This window comes from Homarus americanus, unplaced genomic scaffold (assembly GCF_018991925.1).
Source record: "Homarus americanus isolate GMGI-L3 unplaced genomic scaffold, GMGI_Hamer_2.0 scaffold28, whole genome shotgun sequence".
Lineage (NCBI taxonomy): Eukaryota > Metazoa > Arthropoda > Malacostraca > Decapoda > Nephropidae > Homarus > Homarus americanus.
The window spans coordinates 7,859,607-7,886,375 of NW_024742238.1; the positions used below are offsets into that span (position 1 = coordinate 7,859,607).

At 38.8% G+C, this 26,769-nt stretch overlaps 2 long non-coding RNA genes across 5 annotated transcripts; one reads left to right on the forward strand and one right to left on the reverse strand.

Moving 5' to 3' along the window:
* Window positions 1-3,944: 3,944 nt before the first annotated feature.
* On the reverse strand, window positions 3,945-8,894 carry LOC121876652. Its single transcript, XR_006090799.1, has 2 exons — window positions 8,770-8,894; window positions 3,945-4,531 (listed from the first exon to the last, which is right to left on the reverse strand). It is a non-coding gene; the product is annotated as an uncharacterized LOC121876652 (long non-coding RNA).
* Window positions 8,895-9,564: 670 nt separating this feature from the next.
* Window positions 9,565-23,801, forward strand: LOC121876626. Of its 4 annotated transcripts, none has more exons than XR_006090791.1 (7): window positions 9,565-9,620; window positions 10,235-10,402; window positions 11,852-11,916; window positions 15,120-15,324; window positions 16,365-16,582; window positions 19,344-19,487; window positions 23,000-23,801. It is a non-coding gene; the product is annotated as an uncharacterized LOC121876626 (long non-coding RNA). The 4 variants fall into 4 exon arrangements; XR_006090789.1 differs by lacking the exon at window positions 11,852-11,916 and adding an exon at window positions 12,253-12,423; XR_006090790.1 differs by lacking the exon at window positions 11,852-11,916.
* Window positions 23,802-26,769: the final 2,968 nt, after the last annotated feature.

The window sequence follows — 26,769 nt, forward strand, 5'->3', positions numbered from 1 at the left end:
CCTTGGGGCTGGTAGACCTCTTGGAGTTGATTGAGTATGACAAGTCAAGTAGTTGGCCTGTACCAGATGTAGCTGGGTTCACAAAGAATTTACCACACTCTGTTTTTACACACTACAGAGACATTTATTTAAACAACTTGGGATGTCTAAACAGTCATTTGTCAACTGTGCCTTGGAACACAGGGTTGTACTGTAGCTGTATGAGTTGGTTGTTCTTTGAGAAGAGAAAAAAATGTACAGACAAAGTCTTCACAACACTTGAGCTTTGGGAAGAGTAAGGTGTCTGGTTAAGTCTTTGTAGTGATGGATACTCCCACACGGCAGGCGTTAGCGAATGTACTGGGTCACGTCCACTTGAGATGGGGACTCCAGGTATCTGCTTGTCGAGGTGTTGCCACACCACACTGAATTATGTTTAAATCACTTAAATGTTATTTGAGTAAAAGAAAAAATTGTATGTCGATCTGGGATGACATTTAAATATATCACTTGACATATAACGTCACTCACGAGAATATATTCGGTATATAGTCTGTTGCCTTGGAGAATGACACTTAGAAAATTTCACTGTTACTTGGGTTACAGTGACGTCGATTCTTGCACAGTTAGTCACACTGCTTCACTGGTTCAGCTAATGGTTCTACCTGTTCGCAGCCACCTTTATATATGCTTTGGTAGAGCTCCTTTAACTTGGCTTATATAAATAAGTTAAGGGTTAAGTTACAAACCCAAAATGGTTTTTTCTCTATTTATTGATAAACTAAAAGAGGTCACAGTGCTATGAGTAAAAGCACCGTTAAATTAATTTATTAGCTGTGAGTTAAATCACCCGACCAGAATATAATTTACATTGCTGGAATTCTACAATTTGGTGATCATTTTGAATATAAACATCATAGATTTTGCATTAGACATACAAATTTTAGATATAAAGTTTACTCTGAGTAAATATGTTATTTTGTGCAAAATATATGACATTTGTATTCAAAATATTCCTGGTCTTACAAGGAATCCAGCAATGTCAATTGTATTATCCTAACTTTAGTTTGAGGTATTATTTATTAAAATTTAGTGGTTTTCCCCAAAATTTCTCAGAGAGGGAAGAGCCAGTAGTGTAGTGTGAGAAGAGGGAGGGAGTTGAGTCTATTTGAATGGACATTAACTTGGCGACTGTATTTCTCTATTTCTTAAGTATTAATTGTGCATGTACCATCATAAAATTAAGATGTTATTTTTACTAGAACATAGGTATTGTGTGGGAAAAAGTGGAGTTTGGTGATGGGCCAGTTTCTATTGGAATTAATCCCATATGTTCTGTTGTTCACTTAGCGCGGTTTTTTCTTAACACGGTACCCTGTGGGTTTTATTGACCGCGTTCTTGGGTACTCCTGTATAAACTAAATGTATTAACCCAAATTTATATAATTGCTATTGCCATAAGACAGGGGCTAATACATATTCATTATCAACTTTTATATATATATATATATTTTTTAGATCTCGGTAAATTAAAATATGATGGAATTTATCTACTAGAAGCATTTCTTTATTTTTAATTTATAAATAAGCACAAAGATAAAATTACCGTAATACACTTAATGTGAACACAGAATTATAATACATTGCTTTATTCTTATAGAAATAAATTATTAGTTTAGAATAATATTGGCAATGAAATACATGGGTATAGAACTCATACATTTAAAACAAAGTTTTCTTCCGATATACTATTTCTGGTTTAGTACAAGATGACAAAAGTTACTTCACTTAACACATGTAATAATAGCTTTAGTCATACTGTTGTAGCAAATATTCCACAAAAGAAGTATACAAGACTATAGAACTCAAACACTGACACCAAAGTTTTCTTCCTTGACTTTATTGTTGCAAAAATGTTCACATCATCTTTAAAATTTAATGATTGTGTGAGATCAAACTGTTGAGAGAATACAAAGATTGTTTAACTTGTTGTCCGAGAGCCATCATGACCTCATGCAGATCTTAATCCTACCCATTGGTGAGAAAGAACGCTGTAACCAGGCCCTGATTTGGGGTGGTGGGCAAATCGGGGGGCTATGCCATGGCATACTTGGTGTAAGCCTTAACTAGTCCCTGCCTGTACTGCAGTTATTCAGACTTAAGATGACTAATAGAGCAATAGAACTCTGAGTGCCATGAATTGTACTAGATCTATGTAGATGCTGTTGGCCTTTACTAACAGACGATGCACAGTAGCCGTCCATCTGATGAAGTAAAAGGAAACTTTACATTTTCATCAGCTTAGATATTTCTTTAGTAACCTTTAAAAACCTTTAATGAAACATTAATGGCATATTTAATGTCTTCTTACACTAAAGGTCACAGCCTTGAGTTACCATAAAGAAGCCAAGAATCTGTCAGTTGGGAACTGATGTACTGTACAGTAATAACCTGCCAGAGAATTTTACTGAAAAAATTGAGTACTGTTGTACAATTATAACTTGCCAGAGAATATTTGCATAAGAGTTATGAACTGTTCTACAGTAACAACCTGCCAGAGAATGTTAATACAATGAGAGTTGTGAACTGTTTACAGTAACAATCTGCCAGAGAAAGCTGTTACAGTAAGAATTGTGAACTGTTGTAATAATCTGCATTAGAACAAATGGTACATATGGTTGTCTCATGAAGACACATTGCACAAAAGACAATACAGAAAGTGGAGGCACATGACAATGGAGTGGAAATTCTAAACTACATTAGTATGTGGTTGTCTGACAGGAAACAAGTCAGTATAAATGTTACAAAATCCAACTAGTGTAACTTCGTGATAAACATTCCCCAAGCCTCAGTACTCGGTCTGTTACTATTGAACATAATGTACTGTACTACAGTATATATATTTAGCAGCACAGATACAGGCATTGACAGCAACATAAGTAAATTTGCTGATGACACAAAAATAGGACGCACAATTTAATTTGATGCAGACTCCAAAAATTACTGAAGCACTCTTTAAATATGGATTGAAAAATGGCAGATACAATTAAATGTGGAATATAAAAATGGATACTGATATCCTGTTTCAGGCAGAAGAATTATTTAATGTTACTGAAATTGGGAAGGGGTTCCACACCTTTTGAGCACTGGTTAACAGATTAGTGGAAAAAGGTGGATAATATGGGTTAAGAGTTAATGCTTTAAAAACGAAAGTAATAGTTGTTTCCAAATTGGAAATAAATCCTTAAACAGAAATTATGGTAGACAACAGGAAACTTAAACAAGTGGAAAATTTGCATATTTGGGGAGTAACATTAGCTGTGATGGTAGGTGTATGAAAGAGATCATAACAAGAATAGGTCAAGCAAAAACAGCATACTGTACAGTATAATTTAAAAGACCTAATAAAAAGGGACATTAACTCAATTTGAGAAAAAGTTGCTGAAAGGCTATACAGTACATGGTCAGGACTGTAGTATGGGGCAGAAGCTTGGACATTTTCAGCAGACACCAAAAAGAAGTTAGATAGAAACAAATGAAGAAGTACTAATATTACTAAAAACTTCAAGAGAAATACTTGAAATGTACAAAAAAAAAAATAAATAAAATAAATACTTTGGGCATATAATTAGATATGAAGGGTTAATAAACAAAATATTACTGGGCAAAGCTGGGGGTAGGATGGCTAGGGGAAGGCAGAGATCGGGATGGATGATTGAAATTAAAAATTAGGTTCCCAGAGAATAATAAATCTTGTAAGAATGGTAGAAACAGCCCGAAAACATTTACAATGTAAGACTGCGGTCGCCAACTCTCAGATACGAGGACGGTACTGTGATTGATTAATGGAGTGGGGAAATGTCACACATTAAATTTGCCATGGGTGGCAAAACTTTGTCTGCAGTTTAATCTGAATCAAATCTTTGGTTTAAATACAACACTCGTGATTAAGGTGAATAACTGAATTCAAACATAATTTTTTTATTCTAAATGGAATGTGAACATCAGAGACGCCTCGTGCTGTACAGCAAACATGCCATGGTGAATTTCAGACATCACTTGCATAAAGAAAACATAAATTTACATAATTCTACACTTATTTTAACATTTATTGTACTCAAATATGTAGATATTATTCACGAGACACTTTTTTAGGAGTAGGCACTTGACATATGCTATTGAGTAAGCTCAGTAAGGCACAAATTTACACGGTACAGTTTTACCACATATACGCTGTCACAATCCTACCACTACACCATGTTGTGCTCAGTACTGTACCCTAAAATAATGACAAATAACATATGTTTCCACTACAGTATTTAGTATGTCTTTCGTGTCCTCTAGTACTTTTTGCGGGTGTGGTATTGTTGCCAGACAACTCAACGTGTTTATTTATTGTTCTAGGGCCCATAGAGATTGGCGGGAATTTATAATTCAAGGACCTAGATATACGACCTAAACCTGGGCGTCCCTTACCTTAGCAGACGTTAATCTATGCACCAAACCACTAGAAGGTAATGTTTCCAACTTCCAAGATTCTTCCTTGATGTATCTGCAAAATAAATTCAGCAAAAGGCATTAACACAATATGAAATAAAAACAGCATGAACACCAAAACAAACAAAATTCAAATGACACTGATAAATACTGTAGCTACATGTTTGATTCTGAAATTCTGTTTTATGATTGAGCTTGTAGCACGGCAACTAAAGTAATATACAGTACCATAATTACTGGGGTTAGGACCAAAACCCTGAATACTAGTGCAGTTGTGACTTGAGACTAATCTTATGATAATTCAATCTCCACTTTATAATAGGATCTTAAAAAGGCCATTATATAATCAATAAATCACTAAAAAGTGCATAGTTATTCAATTCCCATACATGCTTTACAGGAAATGGTGCTGTAATCAAATTCTTACAAAAATAATGCAAAATAACATATATACAGTACTGTATATTCAATGCATAATGACTGAAATTTTTTACAAAAGCATGAAATTTTTGGGATATGACAGAAACTAAACAATTTATGAATGTACTGTACTAGTACTGTAACTGTGTGTGTGTCTGATTTACAGTAGTCTATAAGTACACTACATTACCCTCAGTTACTGTAATGATAAATAATGATTATCACCAGACAGCACCAAAAGCACTGTTCTTACTCCACCACTGGACTACCACTGTTACACTAGGCTCTCTATCCTCAAGTCTCCCTCACCCTCTTACTCCACCACTGGACTACCATTGTTACACTAGGCTCTCTATCCTTAAGTCTCCCTCACCCTCTTACTCCACCACTGGACTACCACTGTTACACTAGGCTCTCTATCCTTAAGTCTCCCTCACCCTCTTACTCCACCACTGGACTACCACTGTTACACTAGGCTCTCTATCCTTAAGTCTCCCTCACCCTCTTACTCCACCACTGGGTAAGGTCTCATTCACAAGAGAAGGTTTAGTGTAGTCTTGCTTGTATTCCCAACTGTTTTTACCATTAAAATGCTGAGTGAAGATGAATGTGATAGTGATAAATACACCACAGACATTGGAGAATCAGGCAGGGACACTAAAGAAGATGACATAACTGACGAACAGACAAACTCCCGGTGATGTTTCACCTGAAGCTATGGGACGGATTCAGGTAGTGGCTCTCAACCTGGGTTCCAGGGACTGGATTCGGGAGTTGCAGAAGAAAAAATCGTAATGGTGCAGTTATTCTAATATAACAAATTGGAACACAAGCTTTCCTGTTAACACTCATGAAAAGTCATGTGTATTTAAAAATAAACTAGATGGAGCCATACATGCAATTGACCACCTAATTATAGGCATCTATTGCCAAACTTTTTTTGCCAGCTGCTTGAAAGGTGGTAAGCCAGGACCCAACAGGAGCAATTTTAGCATAGGGGCACACATCACCCTCACCCCAGACCCGATCAAAGAAGCCCACAGTAGTCAACATACATCAGTCTGAGGGTGTGACTGAGGCATGGGTGGTGTGACAAGCACCGAGGCATACTTGGAACCTGGGAGTTACTGGATAAGGGTTTTTCCTGATCGAGTGTCAGGCCTAAAACGTACTAATTGTTTAGTTAAACCTCTTATAACTGGCTGTGAAGCCTTTGTTCAGATCACTAGAGTCACTTTAAAGAGTAGGTCTAACTGTACACTGTAACATTAAAACTTAAAATTCTAAGCATATACAGTAAGCATCAATAAGGAAAGTACTGTACAGTACAGTATATAATATCAAGCATCAATTGATAAATATTACAATTTAATCTACAGTTCCCTTTCGTGCTCACCTTAGCAATACAAAGCGACCCTAACAGCAATTAACCACGGTGGAAACCCATAGATACTTAAAACTTTATACCTAATCATAATTATATATTTTATTTCTGTTTGCACTTTCTGTATGCGTGTTCATGTAAATGAGAAAATAAAGCATGTATCTACCCAAAACTATGAGTTTCAAAATACTTTTTACCTTATGATAATTATTTCTTTGGTTTTAATTTTTAGCTTTCTGTATGTAGGACTGTGTGTGCATGTATTTGAATAAAAGAAAAAAATATAAGGTATTGGCCAGTAGGGTTAAGACCGAGATAAGAAAAGCAAAGAGGTATAATGAAGTGAAGGTAGCAAGGGAGGCGAAGTTAAACCTCAAGGGATTCTTTCAAATGTATCAAACTAAAACACGAGACAAGATTGGACCAATACCGGTGAGCTAACTGATATGGCGAATGAGCAATAATCTGAACAGGTATTTTTCAACAGTTTTCACCACCGAAAATTTAAACCTGATACCCGAGGCACCATTATATACAGCGATAGTGAAGAAAATAGATTAAGCGAGATAGTAGTGACAGTAACGATGTTAGTAAGCAAATAGACAAGCTAAAGCCTAATTCACCATATCCCGATGAGATAGTTGCCAGAGTATTAAAGGAATGTAAGGAAAAGCTTAGTATGCACTTAGAAAATTTGTTTAACATGTCATTAAAAATGGGTGTAGTGCCAGAATCCTGGAGGATAGCAAATGTGATACTGATTTTCAAAAGGGAGATAGATCACTATCCTCTAACTACCGTCCAATCAATTTAACATCAATTGTAGGCAAATTGCTGGAAGCAAAAATTTCAAACCCTATTTGAAATCACCTGGAGAAGTACAAGTTACGAATGTGAATCGTGGTTCATTGATCAAGTTCTACTAACATAAACTCATAAAATTCGTCCTTCATACCGACTGAAACCTCGGTATCCACTCATTCATACCAGTATTTCATTAAACCAAAAGAGACATAAAACATATCTCAAACTCATTCCTGAACCTCTAGTCAGCTACTTGTTTGAAATGTGCAAGGTGGGCCAAATTAGTAATGTGTGGGCCGAGTTGGTTATTTCAGATGGACCGAGTTGGAGGTACACCCCTCTAACAACGCTTCTGCTGCTTGTTTTTCTTATTAACTAAGGTTAGGTTAGGTTTAATTTAGAAATTACCAAATTTTAACACATTTTAACAAACTACAACAGTACCCACTATAAAACAGTGAAATTGCAGTGTTTTTATATTACTTTCCTATAAAAAAATAGGCTGTGGGTCAGTTGTCAATAATTACCTTTTTTTTTAATCTTTAGTATCCAGATTTGTGTCTATAACCTGTACATATCTCATATACAGGGTATTTTTTTTTCATTTCTGTGCAGTAAATTCTTAATTATATTCAATTTATAAATGATAAAGATCATATTGTTGGAACTGAATTCCACACTATGGGTTGTGATTCATTTCCAATATCTTATGAGTAGCATTGGTTAACTTATAAGTTAACTGGATGTTCGTATACTTATTGTTCTTCCTCATGAGGGAGAAGTCATACTGTTTTTCAGTTATGTTCTTATCACGTCCATAAAATACGTAAACTTGCATCATGTCGCTTTAAGATAACAAATTATGATTTTTAGGATTGTAAGTTTTGGAATCAGTAGTTTAGACAATTCTAAGACACTTTTCTTCTATGGCATTTTATCCACTCCTGATTACTTTCAGAGAAAATCACCAAAAACAAATGGAGTTTCGTGTGGGGGAAAATCACAAAATAATAGTAATTTGCTATGGAAATGAAGGTCAGAATAATCCGAACCGAACCTAACCCTAAACCTTACCTTAATTAGACTCAAAAGACCTCGAGGTGGGGTCATGAGATCCTCATCCTCGTCATCCACTGGTCGCACTGCCTGACTACTTTCTCCGACCGAGAGGAGGGAGGTTAGCAGGAAGCCTATACCGAGCTGTGATTGGTTGATCCAAAGGTATTATTATAATTTTGGGGATCCAGCAATTTTTAGTAACTTTTTTTTTTAATCAATAGTTCAGACAATTCTAAAACACTTTTCGGTTAATATATAGGACTAACCCATGAGCGAGTTATTTTTATTACTTATTATTTTCTTACAATATTTTCATCAGTGAGTTCTGATATGATAATTATTTATTGTGGAAATTTTTAGTTTCATAGATGGATGACCTAAACGATAGTAATACCACAACATCCAGATGAACCTCCTATTCCTTACAGGCTCGAGTCAATAGCAGTTATACGTCAAACGTGATGATAATTGTGAAGGTAGTGGACTTCCAGGTTGAACGTTATGAAACAGGACAGATAAGAGAGGCTAGTAACAGGTATCCCCATGTGGGTGTGACAGCTGTTAATGCCCAATATTGCACTGTGTACACCACAAGTCTAGTGTCATAGAACATTTAAATGACTTACCCTCACCACTACTCCTACGTTACTTCACTTATTGCTTTGTTAATACAGTTTCAATTTACATACAGTAGTTAAGGTGTACAGTATGCGTCTAATGGTATACGTATGAGACGTTTTGTCAACAGTAAACAAACTCTTAGGGATTACTGGCTTAAAGTGTTTCTTTGATACAAACTTCAACTAATTCAGTAATTCAACTGTTTGTATCATATATCATATAATTATTCCCTATGAACATTTTATATAAGCCAGGGCAAACTTTTTGGAGTAAGGAGAGGTGAACTCTTGGAACAATCTGTATTATTGCAATTGTTACCACCAACAGAATCTCGAGGATTTTGTCTTTGTAGTCAATACAGCAGTTCAGACAATTCTAAGACACTTATTTTCAATGACCTTACCCTCGCAAATGATCTTTAATATGCCGTGGAGGTCCAGAAGGGTGGAGCTCCCTACTCCCGTTAGGTTAGGTTAGGTTGTTTGCAAGGGAAACGTCATAGAAAAAAAGTACCATAGATTTGTCTGAACTATTGATTGCAAAGATAAAATTCTCGAGATTTAGTTAGTGGCAACAAATGCAATTTTACCCAATAATCTGCCAAGAGGTACCGCAGTTTACTTAATGTTACAATTAAACCACGAATATAATTACTGAACAATTTATTATTATTTTATATTTATTCAAACAAACAACCAAACATAGTGGAACTACAACGATTGTGACAATACCAATTTTATTTTAGGTTATTCTATATTTTGTTACTTTACATTAAATATTATAGATTCAATGTTATGTTCGTCAAATATAACCAACACTGACCATCCTGGTGTAGGCTGATGTTCAAACTTGAAAGGTAAACAAAATCTGTCAGCTCACAGTGTACATATATAGTACAGTATATAATTTAATCATTTAACATCATGGATTTTAATATTTGTATGTTATTATTGCTAACTAACACCTATTTTGGACATGACGCTTTATTATGACTGGAGATGATGAATTTATACACTTAATCCTCTTCACCACTGATCGCCTCTTAATTGTATGGACAGTTGGTCACGTTTCTGTTATGCACTGTTGGCAAGTACTGGGCATGCACTGGCCCCTGAATGTATCTGAACCTACCCCAGTGTTGGTCAAGTTTGGCCTTGGATTAGCTCACACTCGGTCAGTCACAATGCTTTCTATGGATACATGTATTCTGGGGTTTTACTGTAAATATCAACAGCCATCTGGGTTGCTTGATGGCAAAATTGTCCTCAATTTTGTTGATGTCTAATTCCTTGGTGTGATGAATCTGCATCAGAGCCAGCACCTATGACCTACCCAAACTTCCAACCCTTGTCTCCCCTATAATCTGGTCTCGCTGAGGTCATAACTCTCTCTCTCTCTAATATTTTTGTAGTTAGTAATTATATAAAAATAGTTTCTCAGAAGATGTTACAATGTTGGTGCATGTTTCAGGGCCTGAGCTTCACCGACAACCAGTGCCTCTACTGTATATGGTTTTCCCGTGAAAGGTGGCATCATCAACTATGTGACCAGGATGATCCGCAAGCACAGAGCCACACACCATAATATCCACTGAAAGCATCTGTATCCATTCCTGTCTCAAGTCTCAAGTGTGTATTTGTAAGTTAGGTACAGTACTGTTAGTACCAGGAGTGTGTCTGTGTATTAGGTAGTGATGGTAGAAGTTTGTCTTATCTTATCAGTAGGAAGTAGGGTGCAGTATGCTGGGGGTATAACCCTGATTATAGACCATCTAGCACAGGGGTGGCCAACCTTTTTGAGTAATGTGATCTACTTTTTCCCTGATGCGATCTACCAGCCTAATTTACACCCATAACACCCCCTCCCATTGCCATAAAATAAGCAAATTCGTCGAGAGAGAGAGGTGCACAAATAATATTTTTCAATAACTGTTATGATATATTGTATTGTATTGTTAAAATGACAAAAGCGTACACTTACTTTACTATTGAAATGGTTGGCATTGCATGTTGTCTGCCAGCTTTGTGTAATTAGGACTATAGACAGTGATTGCTAGCCTCAAGCAAGCATCCAGGTGTTCATCTGACATCGTTGATCAGTATTTGGATTTGATGTGTTTCATGTGTGAAAATGTTGATTCACAAAGGTAGGTTGATTCAAAAAAATGCTGTTAGGTACATGGCACATTTTCTGACATTGGGATATTTTATTCACTGAGAAGGTTCCAGAAACTTCCTCCTGTTGCCATGGATTTGATCTGAATATCATTTTGAAGTTTCAGAAGCTCATTTTCGACTTCTGATATGTCCGTGTTAAATCTGATGCCATTCTAGATGCAATATCTTCAACATTTGTGTCTTTACCAAATGGAAAACACATATACTATATGTTGCAACAGGTTCTATTGTTGCTATATCTTAAAACCGTCTGTCAAAACCTGAGGCAATGTTTTGCACCTGTTCAAATAATTCATGGTAAAAAAAAAGTAGTCTTCCTCCCACTCATTTTGAAAATGGTAAATTTTGGTCTATTTAGTACTTTACTTGGTCCAGAACTCATTTTTAGTTCAGTTGATGGCCAATAATCTGTATTTGGAAAAGAAAAAGTCAGTACGTGAACATGAGAATTACTTTTTTCCATGACTTTTCCTACATGAATATGAGAATTACTAACTGTAACAGCGTAATGTTTTTAACATTTTATTTTGCTAATTGTTGCCGGTTAGTGTGGACACTTCTGTCCACTCTAGGGTTGCGGAGAGAACTGTTGCTAAGCTAAAAAGTCAGTAATTCGCTTAATCATCCAAGACTTTTCCATTACAAGAGACAGCACCTTATACTCCCAAGTATTGCAGATGACTGAAAATAACTACGTTGCTGGTGACAAGTGTGTAGGCTCATAGGGACAGGGTTGCCAAATATGATTGTCTCTCTTTGCTTTTGACAAGACTCCTCAATATTGAGTCAACTTTTTCATTACCAAATTCATTAACACAAGGTTTAGTGTATTTGTTAACTTATAAAAGCAAATACTTGCTTAGTTTTAGCCTATAATTGATGACAACTTGCTGATCAGTTTCCTCACCAGGGATCAGCCAGAACGGCCCGTATGAACCCGAACACTTCCTATCAGGTTCCGCCACATACAGCATGGTACAGTAAAAGTTCTTTTGTATGTATCATTCTGATGTGTCCATAATGATAATCTATTTCCAGAAAAAATCTAAAAATTAATATCCCAATAATAATGAGTAAAATTTGAATATGATTTTTGTATGGCAGCTTATGAAGGATGGATCATTAAGTTTAACTATGCCGTGCGGTCGACTAGAGAAGGGCTTATGATCGACAGGTTGGCCTCCCCTGATCTAGTATGGGTACCTCATTCACTTTTGATTTCACCAAAGGAAAGAAGCCAGTGATTATGTAGAATTCCTCCCCACTCACTCTCTCACTCACTGTGAACAATACACTCCACTTCACCTACAGGTAAGGCTGGTGGGTGGCCATTTGTGTACACCACGCCTCATTGTGTCTATCCATGCTGAGCTAAGAAGTTGAAACTCCAACTGACGAATATTGGTGATAATTAAAAAATTCTCGAGCAGGGGTCAACAGCGTGGCGGCTGCTAAAAGAAAGAGTGCAAGGCTTTTTCGGAGGTGAGCTTGAGATTGTTCCTGGATACCGAGCGACTGAAGTTACCGAGAGGCGTGAAGCACAGGAGTATGAACCTGGCTCAAGCATTCACTGCTACTTGAGGGAGACCGGGGCTGGTGTGAGGAGAGCGAATGGCTATTGGGGGGGTGTGTAGGAGTGGAAGGTGGCAACAGGGATGGGGGAGGAGTAAAATGTCTCCAGTTACAACCCAGTATTTATTAAGCAAACGATTAATACATAATAAAGAGAATAATGTGGGATTAGAAATTAGTAAGTCTGTGCCTGTTACTGGATTGGTTAATTATATATTCATATATTGCTGACCAAAAGTTGTGAGACAATAAATATGCCAAAATGATACTACACTCTTCCCCCCCCACACACAACCGAGCATCAGCCGTGCTCTGTTCCTCCATGTTTTTCCCTCCCCAGAGAAATGTGAGGAACTGTCACCAGCCTGAGAGGCTAAGGCAACACAGATACCGTAGAAAAGTGTTATAGAAAATTTGAATATTGTTGGCATTATCATGAGTGTGGTGGAACATGGTTTGTGTGAGGATCTGTTCTGGTGACAGTGATTGCATAAAAGCAAGAATGAGTAAATAAAGCTCACAGGCAGTGTGAGTGAATCATAGTACCTGTATTAAGCAACAGGTTAACTTCTTATATGCTTCTAAATATTGTAATAAAATCCAGTCTTGCTAGCTGCACTCAACCCCCCCTCACCTCCCCCTCACCTCCCCCCACCTCCCCCCTCACCTCCCCCCCCTCCCCTCACCTCCCTCCCCCCTCCCTCCCCTTCCCCCTCCCCCCCCCCCCTCACCTCCCCCCCTTCGCCGGGCCCTGGTTCCCCACTGATGTCGCAAGTGAATGCTTGAACGCGGGTTCATACTCCTGTGGTTCACAACTCTCGAAAATAAGGGTTACTAATTCTGTCCATAGCAGGTGGAATTGGGAGGCTTCTTGGATAAACTTCTTCCTGAGGTAGTGATATTATTATTATCATTATCATCCTGGAAGATTTTTTCTCAATACTACAGGGTGGCAGGAGTTGAGGGCAAAAAACACATGCCTCTCTTCCTCTTCCTCCATTCAGTCTAACCACTAATACAATTACCAACATTTTTCTCCCTTGAGTTTTTGTGCCTCTCCCAGAGCATTATCCCCAGGAAGCATTGCCCAATTGATTGACCAAGTCACTCACATATTTGTCAGATTCACAGCAGCGTCTTTCCTTCTCACAGCAAATCTGATGATAAAGGGAACTTGTTGACCACGATGCAGGTTATACTGTACTGTACAGTATAGATTAGGACATTCACGAAACTGAAGTTGGTGAAGTTCCTCCTCCTCAAGGTAGTAGATATATATTGTTTCTGTCACCTTAAGGGGATCGTCTCGCAAAGAACGATAAAAATTAATAAAAATATATTTTTTCTGAAAAAATTCCAGAACATTTCGTTTGACATCAGTGATGCATGTGCCAGGTATAATTATGATCAGACAATATTTACTACCAAAAAAAGAAAATCATAAAGGAACCCCACCCCTAGGTGCATGGTGTTGAGTCATACCCATTTTCTGTTGTCATAGTAGTGCCTGAAAAAAGTGTACAGTATAAAAAGATTTGAAGGTAAATTATTTTGTTTTGCTATTTAAGCAACATCTGGCATTTCGTCCTTGGCTGAGGAAGAGTAGGTGTGCATGTGAGGGTGGTGGAGGACAGGAGAGGGTCCAAGCTGAGGGGAAGTTAGTGCTTGGAATGACTTGGTACAGAGCAGATGTATGTTTTGCATCCTCCTCACCTACTGCTTTGCTTTTTACTAATTTTCTTGCCATTATCCCAAACAAGATGCCTAGACCCAGTAAGAAGTTGAACATTTATGCAAGAAATGTCAACAACATTAGATGCCGATATTTATGAAATATCATGAATATCACGGTATCTCAGCTAACCGCCACGACTACTGTCATCCCTCCAGGCCAGACTCTACCACCTCTAGCAGTGACTTTCGCCACTCCCATCATACAACCTGAAGTCTCTCGTGTTGCACAACCAAGACTCCCCGCAGCAATGCAGCATCAAGCCCTTCTTCACCATCAAGACCCTCTTTACCATAGCCAGGACTGTCAGGACAACCTTTACAATTGCCTGAACTGTCAAGACAATCTTCACCCCCACCATCAGAAAAGTCAGAAGACCTGCCTCCACACAAGACTACGGCCCACCTGCCGAGGCAGAACTTCCTGCTCCATGCTTTGCCAAGCCACCTGTTAATGAGGATGATGAACTGACAATCATTATGAAAGGCAATGAGTTGCCCTGCCAGCCAAATTCCTTGCAACATGTGTTATGGGGAAACTACCGTATAATTCACATCTTCACATTTTGATACGTTTGTGGATGTTTGCTGTAACACCTCTGGAGAAGAAGTTATCAAGACCTGGCTTAAGCAGCAACATGTTGGCAAGCTGTTATAGCTATGAACATTTTGTAGACGCTTCTGAGTCTGATGTTACCCAGTTAGCCAGCTAGCTAATACAGTTCCTGTACAATGCTAGCTAAAAATAGCAAACTTTGTTTTGCTTCTAATGTTTCAAGCCTGAGGGTGACAATGATCCTGTACATTTGATATGATAGCTTATTTATAGGGTAAATTGAGCATAAAATTGAATTAATTGCATTATAATTTTCCAGGGACAGTTAAGGGAGAGAAAAGCCAGGTGTGAAACAAAGCCAAGATATGAAGAGTTTCTTTATAAGGAAGAAGAAAAGTAGAGAGCCAGCCATAGACAGCAGTGCAGTGGCCTGTTAGACAAGTCACCACCAACCTGAGATTAGGCATGCAGCGATGAGCACCCATCAGTGTCTGCAGATCTATCTGCTGTTTTGTGATAGAGAGGTAAGACTCATAACAAACACAAAGTTAATGTATTCAAAGTGCATTACTGTATATGGTTTATAATATTTGTATTAAGAAGAACCCCAACTACTGCAGTATTATATACAGATTGAATGTAGCCTCTTTATACATGAATATAGACTTGATGAATGGAGTAAAGAAAGTTAAGTAAAATGTGCAGTAACTATATTTACAAACACTTACCACTAATAACAGTGAAATAGAAAATAATTACATTGAACGTACAGGTACAGTATTAGGGTACTCAAGGATCATAAACATCACCCAAAAATAAATCAATACACAATTATAAATGCAAGTAACACAAATATATAAAACAGCCAGCCAGCCTCAATAATGAATACCAGGAGTACAACACCAGATTGAAGACAGACATACACTGACAATGCAGGCCAGTGGTGAAGGTCCTGTGACTACCCATGCTTTTGTGTGACTGACCCAGCTCTGAAACCGTCTGCTTCTATGGGTTGCTTTGAGCAGACTGACCCAAACATCTTATTTAACATGTCAGTATTAATATTAGATTATAGAAGTTAATATTATAAACTATTCACTAAGACAATATCACATGTAATGCTATACTGAGAATGTGTATAATCATACAATATATATTTATTAAGAATACACATACAGGTACAGTACATCCGACAGACATGTAAAAGTACAGCTTATGAAGCAATTGGTTGTCAAGGGTTGTAAAGTTCTATTATGAGGTACACGCATGTAACACTGCACATCAGGGTATGTCAAGTTCTGCCAGTTCCATCTGTTTACTCCATGAACATTTACCTTAAATTGCCATTTAATTTGACATTTCCTTTTATTTAATTGGGATGTTCCACTCAGATGCTATTATCTAGAGCAAAATACTACACTATCACACCTCAGCACACACAACTTCTTCTTTCGTTTTCATCAATACAAAACTCATTCCAAAAAGACAAAAGATGTGACACGGATGTGACCAATAAAGTCCAGCTTATTGAAGTTATAATAACATATTTCATTTATGTTTTCAGGCACTTTACCTCGGGGTATCCAGCAGCATTCAAGCCTTAATAACAGCGACGAGTACCCTCCAGCAGTGTCTGCACGTCAGGGCATGTCAAGCGGCTATTGAGAGGCTCTTCCATTTGGATCCAACCTGAACCTCACAGTATATTATCACATTTTACTGTAGCATTCAGTCTTAGACACCATTCTGAGTGGCTTAGTATTACCACACAACATTTTCAATGTAAGTTCATTTTTACTTCTTGGTGGATTTGAATGGGATACTAACTATAATACTGCTCCAATAATTACAGCATTATCAAACCTCCCAGTGTGAAGCTAATACTTCTGAATGTAACTTGATATGTTCTTTTTTGGGCCATTTCACATATGACATGCTTATGACTTAAAATGATGCCGAAATGCATTGCTTCATTGCAACAATTAACCCTGTGTTGATTATCATTTGCAGATGTTTCACAGTTCAGAGCAGCAGGCTCTGCACAGCCTCATTTAAAGGTCTTTCCAAGAATGATGCAAGGTAGCAGGAAAAGGGCCTTAATTAATTCTTGTTACAAGTATCATCCGTTGATGGAGTACAATACTCCCAAATCCAGGACTTGGCCTACTGCTTTGCATGTAGACACTTTTCCCTGCCAAATACCCCAGAATCGGCCTTCACCTCAAAACTGGGCTACTCAAATGGGAAAAAGGCAGTGTACAGAGATGGTGGATTTAAATTACACGAAAAGTCAAAGTCATGTCAGTACTGTACCATGTTTGCATGGACCGAGCATAAGAAGAAAATACTTACAGACTCTTCCAGTATTAGATACCATGAATTAGGAGTACAGGAAAAGTCCAAAAGAATTGAATGCTGTATACATTAAAACGGTGGCTGAAGCACCTTTCTTGATGGCAACACAAAAGGGGCCACCATGAGTCAGATGACAACTTTAACAAGGGAAACTTTTTAGCAATTTTGGAAATGATTGCAAAGCATGACATAGTGTTAGGAAAAAATGAAGGCAAGTGGTAATGCAAAAGTTATCAGCAATATAATACAGAATATAATTCTAGAATGTTTGACAAATATGGTGCACAACATTATAATGAAAGAAGTAAAGGAAAGTGAAGTGTTCTCTGTCATTGCTGACAAAACTAAAGACCTAAAAATGAAGGAGCAGCTGTCACTGAAACTTAGGTACTATTACAATGGGGCCATACATGAAAGCTTCCTAGACTTCCAACAAGCCACCCTATTAGATGCCAAAGAACTCTTAGGAAATTTCATCCACTGCCTGGTAAGGTATGGGCTAGAGTACAGATCCAATCTTGTTGGACAAGGTTATGATGGGGCATCAGTAATGAGTGGAAAACACTCTGGAGTGGCAGCTGGAATAAGGCAGAGGCTAAACATGATTTCTATGTACTGATTAATGCAGATTGCCTTAACCTGGTGCTAGTTGACACTGTTAAGTCAGTCTGAGGCTGACTGCTTTTTTTTTGCTGCAGAAGTTCAATGTGTACATGTCAGGGTTCAATGCGCACTGTAAGTGGCTGAATGTTCAGAGGGAAATGTATGGTGATGAGCCCAGGGAGTTGCAAAAATGTAGTGATACCGGGTGGGCTTGCAGGAATCTAATGGATAGATTACCTGCTGTATACTCGGTCTACATGAGATAGACATTGAAAACAGTGGAGACAGTTCTGTAGATGCAATTCATAATGGTCCGGTACATCATCTGGAGTTGCTGTTTGATCTAGGAGCTTTTGATACATTTTTCCAGTTGTATTTTATGGGTCATGCATGACAGATTTCCGTTTTCATTTTAAGTGAACTGTTTAATTAGAATGGCAAAAGACATACAGGATTAAGTAACTGGATACAGGTGGGACCAAACAAACTCGTCATGAATAGAAAAATAATATGCCTTACATGACATGATCAGGCTTCCGTAGCACTTGCCCAAAACTAAAAATGCTCTTAATTTTGCATTTATATGCTGTAAATTGTTCTATAGATCTGATTTATTTGAAGCTCTTTATGCCACTCAAATTACCCCAATGCAGTCATGGGACTGGCTCAAAAGTGATCATACTGTCCATGAGTTAAATTCACAACTTCACCCTTGCTAATTTTAAGGCTTAGATACTTTAGAGTTTAGATGTAGGTAAACAGTAGTACAGTAACTTTGTGTACATTTTATGGACTGATTGTTGCTTGGTGATAAAATGATATGCCCTGTACTGTATACTGCTCATCCAACCCTTTGTCTGTCTTGGGTGAAAAAGATGTGGGCTTAAAAAACATTTCCTCTTACATATATTTCTCACAAGTGAAAATTTTTTCCCTTGGTAAAGTACAGCCCCTCCCTTTCCATCACACCCTGGTGCTGAAACTTATGTGCAGTTGTACCTGTATACCATAAGTGTGTGGTGTAGGTCTTGTGTGTCAATGGTCATCTTTTTCAATCGAAACTAATCTAATTATAGTAAATCTAACACCACTAAAATATCTTAACTAATTTGATCAATCTCAACATCGAAATTTATACAATGCAATTAGAGCAGAGAGTAGTGTTGCATCTAGGTGACAAACCTTCAATCCCTGGCATCCCTGAACCTCATAGAATAAGGTCTGGTTATTATTCAGTGTACAGTACATAGAGTATCTTCGTGTACAGTATTTACTTCTGAATCAGACATGTTGATCCCTTTCGCCCCCGCCCCCCCAAAATGAAAGTCTTCCCTCTCCCTTAGTTACGAACTGCTGCTCCAACTGGTACCAATATACTGTATGAGTAGGAACCTTGGTGGTGTATACAGTGCAGTATTGTATAGAAAGGGTGTTCTTGATTTTTTTTCTCTCAACAAGCACAGGGTGCCAACAGGTTGGTTATGCAGAGGAACACCTTGTGTAGTTTAGGTATAGGCCTCTTCAATATTTAACTTATACTGAATTGATTCATATTAATTCTCTCTTTTTTTTTTAACACCTACAGATCAGTGTGCTCATTGTGATCTGGTCATGGAAAAAACAAACAGGATAACTTAAAAAAAAGAGAGATACCAGATGATATGGTGACAGACGAGGCAGAGTTTGCCATACAGTATAAGGATGGATGAGGTGACCAGCACAGCACACGGTAGGTAAAAAAGGCCACCTCTGTCCTTTGTGTACTTTTCATTACGAGTGTTCGCCTCTTTTATAAAATATCCAAATGTGAAGAATCATCACATAAACTGTATACTATAAAATATTTTCATTAAAGAGTCAATTCCAGGGTTCATAGCTGCTTTTAGAACCAATATACTACTGTACTGTATATACAGTAGTATATGTGTGCGAGTGTAAGGGAAACTTTTGGTAGTACTGTACCATAACCCCTTTGAGGCTAAAATCTGTTTATGGCAACATTTTGTGAAAACTTGAGATGTTGTACATACTTCAGGACCACTTCAGAGATTCAAAGTTGACATGGCTGATTTTTAGCTTCAAAGACACTAAAACCTTTTTACTGTACACATATACTGACAAAATTGCCAGATTTGAATCCCTGATATAACTTGGTAACAGGTAATAACTTCCACAGTCCTCAAGATTGTAAACTGTCTCTCTTTTCGTTATACACTAACATGAATAGTTTTCTTGGATCACCTGAATATTAGACACTCAGCATATTTCACCTGATAATTGAACATCATAACACTACCTGAAGGGGTTAGTTTAGGTTACAATAGGTTAGGTTAAATTAGGTTTGGTTTGGTTTGGATAACGTTTGGGTGTTAAATCATCACGTGCATTAAGTTGGAGTGCTTAATCTTTATGTATCTATATCTTATAAAGCTTATCAATTAGCTATGGATTAAGATGTAGTGATCATGTGAAGATTAGATAAATTAATCCAGGTTGTAACGTTAGCCTTGTGAAGATGGAGTCCAAGGTCACATACCAGAGATGCTAGATAAGTGTTCCACCACCCAACGCTGACATAACCAAGTATTCCACCACCCAATGCTGACATAACCAAGTGTTCCACCACCCAACACTTGATATAACCAAGTGTTCCACCACCCAACGCTGATATAACCAAGTGTTGACGCCAACCAAGACCCACCACGCTGACGCATAACCAAGTGTTCCACCACACGCTGATATAACCAAGGTTCCACCACAACGCTGACATCACCCAACACTGACATAACCAACGTTCACCCAACGCTGACATAACCAAGCGTGTTCCACCACCAATGTTCCACCACCCAACACTGACAACCAAGTGTTCCACCACCAACGCTGACATAACCAAGCGTTCCACCACCTACGCTGACATGACCAAGCGCCCACCACCAACACTGACATAACCAAGTGTTCCACCACCCACCACCCAATGACCAACCGTTTAACCGCGTTCCACCACCCAACACTGACATAACCAAGTGTTCCACCACCCAACACTTACATAACCAAGTGTTCCACCACCCAACACCACAGCAAGCACTGACATAACCAAATGTTTCCACCACCCATCACTGATATATCCACCACCCAACACTGACATAGCTAAGTGTTCCACCACCCAAACTGACATAACCAAGTGTTCCACCACCATCACTGATATAGTTCACCAAGTGTTCCACCACCCAAAACTGACATAACAAAGTGTTCCACCACCCAAAACTGACATAACCAAGTGTTCCACCCACCCAAAACTGACATAACCAAGTGTTCCACCACCCAACACGACATAACCAAGTGTTCCACCCCCAAAACGACACCAAGTGTTCCACCCCCATCACTGATATAACCAAGTGTTCCACCACCCAACACTGAGCAGTGTTCCACCACCCAAAACTGACATAACAAGTGTTCCACCACCCAAAACTGACATAACCAAGTGTTCCACCACCCAACACTGACATAACCAAGTGTTCCACCACCCAAAACTGACATAACCAAGTGTTCCACCACCCAAAACTGACATAACCAAGTGTTCCACCACCCAACACTGACATAACCAAGTGTTCCACCAACCATCACTGACATAACCAAGTGTTCCACCACCCAACACTGACATAACCAAGTGTTCCACCACCCAAAACTGACATAACCAAGTGTTCCACCACCCAAAACTGACATAACCAAGTGTTCCACCACCCAAAACTGACATAACCAAGTGTTCCACCACCCAACACTGACATAACCAAGTGTTCCACCAACACCAACCAAAACTGACATAACCAAGTGTTCTGACATAACCAACCCAACACTGACATAACCAAGTGTTCCACCACCCAACACTGACATAACCAAGTGTTCCACCAACCAAAACTGACATAACCAAGTGTTCCACCAACCAAAACTGACATAACCAAGTGTTCCACCACCCAACACTGACATAACCAAGTGTTCCACCACCCAACACTGACATAACCAAGTGTTCCACCACCCAACACTGACATAACCAAGTGTTCCACCACCCTAACAGGATACGAGGAATATTTGTATCTTCTTTTGTTTCTTCTTTTTCTTATTATTATTATTCACCTTCTTCTTGTTCACTTCTTTTTCTTCTTCTTTTTCTTCTTCTTATTCACCTTCTTCTTCTTCTTCAATTTCTTCTTCTTCTTCTTCGTGTGTATTTTAGTATCCGCCACTTACTCCTGTTCTCTGTTTTCTTCCTAATTTAGCTTCTTTGTGGTCCTCCTCTCCCCCTCTTCCTCCTTCTCTCCCTCCCCCACCTCCTTCTTCCTCCTGTATTCCTCCTATAGTTATGGTGTTACTGTATTTTTGAATAGATAATTACAGTGCTGTATCGTGTATGACTTTGCATAATGTCATTATTGGTGTACTGTTAAACCTCCAATTAACGAACGAACATCAATCTGACTGGTGTACAGTAATCCGTTATATGGAGGTCTCACATCTAACGGACTACAATCCCCCCCCACCCATGATCCGCTAAATAGAACTACAGTATAGTTTCAGTGTAATGTTTTTATTGTATGTATTGTACTAGTGGTGAATTTTATAGAGTACAGTACAGCTTTTATGTAATGTGCTGTATGCTGTAATGTGCTAATTGCTGTATTGTGTATTAGTGTTTAGGGCTGTGTTTTGTGGTGATCGTAGGTATGTGCAGTGTAATGTGATGTGCTGTTGTTGGTGTATTGTGTATGTTGTAAAGTGTATACTAGTTGTGATGTGTAATAAAGTTGTGTGCTATAGTTACTGGGTATGAATTTTGTATTACTGTATTGTGCTGTACAAATGTAACGTCGTGTACAGTTGTTATTTTGTGTTTGTACTGTGTGTGTGTGTGTGTGTGTCCCAACTTGCCGCCACTGTACATCCCTAACCCCTCGTCAGGTCCATTGCTACTTTCATCTAACTTTATGAAGAAAATGAAACAGTATTTATGTATGTATGTATGTACAGAATTAGATCACCTGAAGATTAGCTCCCCTAGTTTATTTCACATGAAGACTAACCACCCTAACGCTACCTGGTTAGATTAGTTTAGTGTTAAGTTAGTTTAAGTTAGTTTAAGTTAGGTTAGTTCAATAAAGTAGGGGGGGAGGGGAGGGATCTTTAGGTGATGCGTTGCTTGTATTTTCTTCTTCAAAATCATGTTAGAACTGAGCACTACTTCCTCAGCCTTGGCGAACCTTAACTGGCCAGGGAGGGAGCAGCCTGTGTACTGTGACCCCCGGGGACAACCTCAACATTGGTGTGGTAAGTCTGCCGCCTGTACAGTGTTGTTACTGGTGCTGTAGTGAGTCGTGTGGTTACTGTAGTCGCACTATTAAATGTGTATTGATTATAATATATGTCACCAAGCTGGATAAAAAACATGGTTATTGCCCCCAAAAAATGATTTACCAAATAAACCATGTTTTTGGTTTTGAAGTTTTTTATGAGCTTTACCGCAATTAATTGCATTTATCTTTCATATATCAATGGAGAACTGTCCAGTACAATATATTTTCATTATAAATAGCTGAAGACTATTTAATTTACATTTTTGGTTCTCTGTTTACTGTTGAAATGTTTGCAATATGATTGTGTCTAGTGAAGCATAAACCGGGAAATAATATGAATCATAATAAAGTCCAAGGGACATCACGCCCACCTATGTCTTTGTTTTATCCTCCAACTGATAATAATGACAAGTTGAAAAAATATTTGGTCAAATAGGCTTATAAAATGAAGACTATACAGCACTGTACCGAATAACAGCTCATTGCACCAAATTCACTAATTATTCAATACTTGAAGCAGCTTTGGTGGGCGACTCAAATGGAAATTCAATGATAAAATAATTACAGTAAATTCCTTAAACTAATTGTATTATGCTGCATTAAGACACGGCCCTACTGTTTATTGCAAGCATTTCAAGTAAACAGAAAACCAAGACCTTAGGTATGCACATGCAGGGGTAGAGACCACACAATGTTATGGAATGTAAACTTGAAAAAAAGCTAATCCTCCCCCCCAACAAAAAATTGGGGGTTGATTAACAATAAAAAAGCTGTTTAAACCAAATGATTTTAACTATAGGTTTAAACCAATCGACCCTGTACTGTATATTACCAATCTTTATGTCCCAACTATATATACAGGGTGTCTCCAAACAATGTACACCTGCCTTACAGATGTTTGTGGAGATTGTGTGAATGGTTGTACACTATTATAACGTTGTCCTCTATTTGTGGGAAACCTCGCACATCAACAACTGAGGACAATGTTGCTGCTGTAAATACAAGAATCTATAAGGGAGTGTTCGTGTGTGTGTGTGTGTGTGTGTGTGTATACATTTTTTGAGACACCGTGTACAATACAGTATATCAAGGTGTGGGAGTAATCGTTTACAGGTGCTACTGACTGGCGGACAGATGCGAGGATGTTCACCTTCAGTTTTTGGATAAACATTTTTACCCTTACATTTCCCCTTGACTCGTCGTTCTTATCCATCCAAAGTCAGTCCAGGAAGTATGTTTGTACCGGGTAATAATCTATTGACATTAACACTGAGGATTAGCATTCAGCCTCGTGTATGTCATCTACCTCCCCCCCCCCATTAAATCTCCCTCCATTTTTGGTCACATCTGTAGTATCCACCTCTGTTAAACTGCCACACAATACGTACTAGCTCCTCCATTCACTCTGTTTACCAAGAGTTTGTTGACTATGCAGAGTTGTAGTGTCAGGTTAGCGTAAGATTTCATTCAACAGCAACCGCCTCTTGTTTATACCACACATACACGTGTTTTATACCGCTGACTAAGTGAATGGGGACTGTGTTGTGCTGAGTAGGAGCCATGTCTGATAATGTAACGGACATATCAGCAAATAGTACGGGATGTGGGAGGCGCTGACGATGCTCTACAGCTGATGGTATTGTTTTACCTGGTTGGCTCCGCAGTTACATTCCTTCCTACGTGAAGTTTGCTGCCAGTATTGTACAGTGTCTAGATAAGGTAGAGTCTCGGTGTGTTTTTGAAGCTATTTTGGGTGTTATTTCTGTTCTGTGCTTCTTATACTGTCGAGGAAAATTTGATCCCTAAGTTGACAAAGATGGATGGTTGGATTGATGATTGGATGGATGGGTTTATAGAAGAATGGATAGATGGGTGGCGATGTGGATGGATGGGTATATATATATATATGGGTGGGTAGTGGATGGATAGCTGTATGTATGAATAGCTGAATGTGTGGGTGGATAGATGGCTGTGTGGATGGATAGATGGGTGGGTGGATAGTTGCCTGTGTGGATGGACTGATGGGTGAATAGATGGATGGATGGGTGGCCCTGTGTAATGCCAGGACAGGAGCCACTATACAGCTAGCTCGGTGCCCGTGACCCGCCTACAACACCTCGGTAAATAATATTGTCCGGATCACTGTCTATTGTTTGTAAATATTGCCCCCTTCCCCTCCCTCTAACCCTCCCTCACTCCCTGTCTTCCCTCCCCTCCCTTCCCTCTAACCCTCCCTCACTCCCTGTCTCCCCTGCCTTCCCCCCGTCTCCCCTCCCTTCCCTCTGTCTCCCCCTCACTCCCTGTCTTCCCTCACCTCCCTTCCCTCTAACCCTCCCTCCCTTCCTTCTACCCCCCCCTCCCTCCCTCTCTGCCTCCTCCCCTCCCTCTGTCCCTCCCCTTTCTCCTCCTTCTCCCTCCTTCCCTCACCCCCTCTCCCTCCCTCCCTCACCCCTCCCTCCCTCACCCCTGCCTCCCCTTCCTCACTAAAACAAAGACACGGGTTAAAGGTCGTAAAACAAAATCTAACCTCACTTCACCTAATCTAACCTAACTTCACCTAACCTAACACAGGACTGGTGAAGTTGTGTCTACCTGTTTCATATTGATGGTTAAATTTTCTCCCGTGAATCGATTGGGGGGTATTATTTTGTGTGTGTGTGTGTGTGTGTGTGTGTGTGTGTGTGTGTGTGTGTGTGTTGTTAAAGTCGTAATTTCGTAACTCAAAACAGGAAATGTAAATGCAATCTCAGGTCGTGTTTGTTTTCTTACCTAGAGCGGTAACATACACAGGTGAGCTTCATCTAGGAGAAAATCACCTAACCTAACCAACCCTAACTAAAGCTAACCTAAGCTAACCAAACTTAACTAAAGCTAACAACCTAACCAAACCCAACCCAACCTAACCTAACCAAACATAACGTAACCCAACCTAACCTAACGTAACCCAACCTAACCTAACGTAACCCAAGCTAACCTAACTAACCTACCCTACTCTAACTTAACCGAAATTCTGACTTTTTATGTGACTTTTTTCTTGGGATTTTTGTGTTTTTATTTATTTTTTCTCCGGTCACCGTGAGTCCATGTGGTCGGTTATCATAACAAGACGAAATTCACCAGACGAGACTTGACCACATCTTTACTAGTTGACCAACATCGTTACTAGTTACAATGAATGACTGTTTCTCATACTTCAGCGCCAGATTAATTGAACTTGTTACGAAATCGATTACGTCGTTCATGATTATACAGTTAAATTCATAATCAAAAGTTATCTGTTTTGTGATGTAAACAGAGATAGAACGCTGCCGCCGACGCCTCCTTCAGATAAATTATCCTGTGTGCAAGAGCTGGCTGTCTGGGTAAACAACTCTGTCATTTATACTAAACATGTATGTGGCATGATACACACACACACACACACACACACAGTACCGTCAATTTGTTAGATAGTTGCAGGAAGTAAGGTCAATGAATGGTGCTTAATAACCTAACCCTGACAATTACATCAGCTGAACAATAAGTCGACAATGGCCTTATTAATGTACAGTGACCAGACTCCATATTCTAATAACAATGTCGTAACAACACTGCGGCGGTCGAGTGGATTACAGCGCTTATCTCCCGTTTTTTGGGGTCGGTGATTCGAATCCCACGCGATCCCTG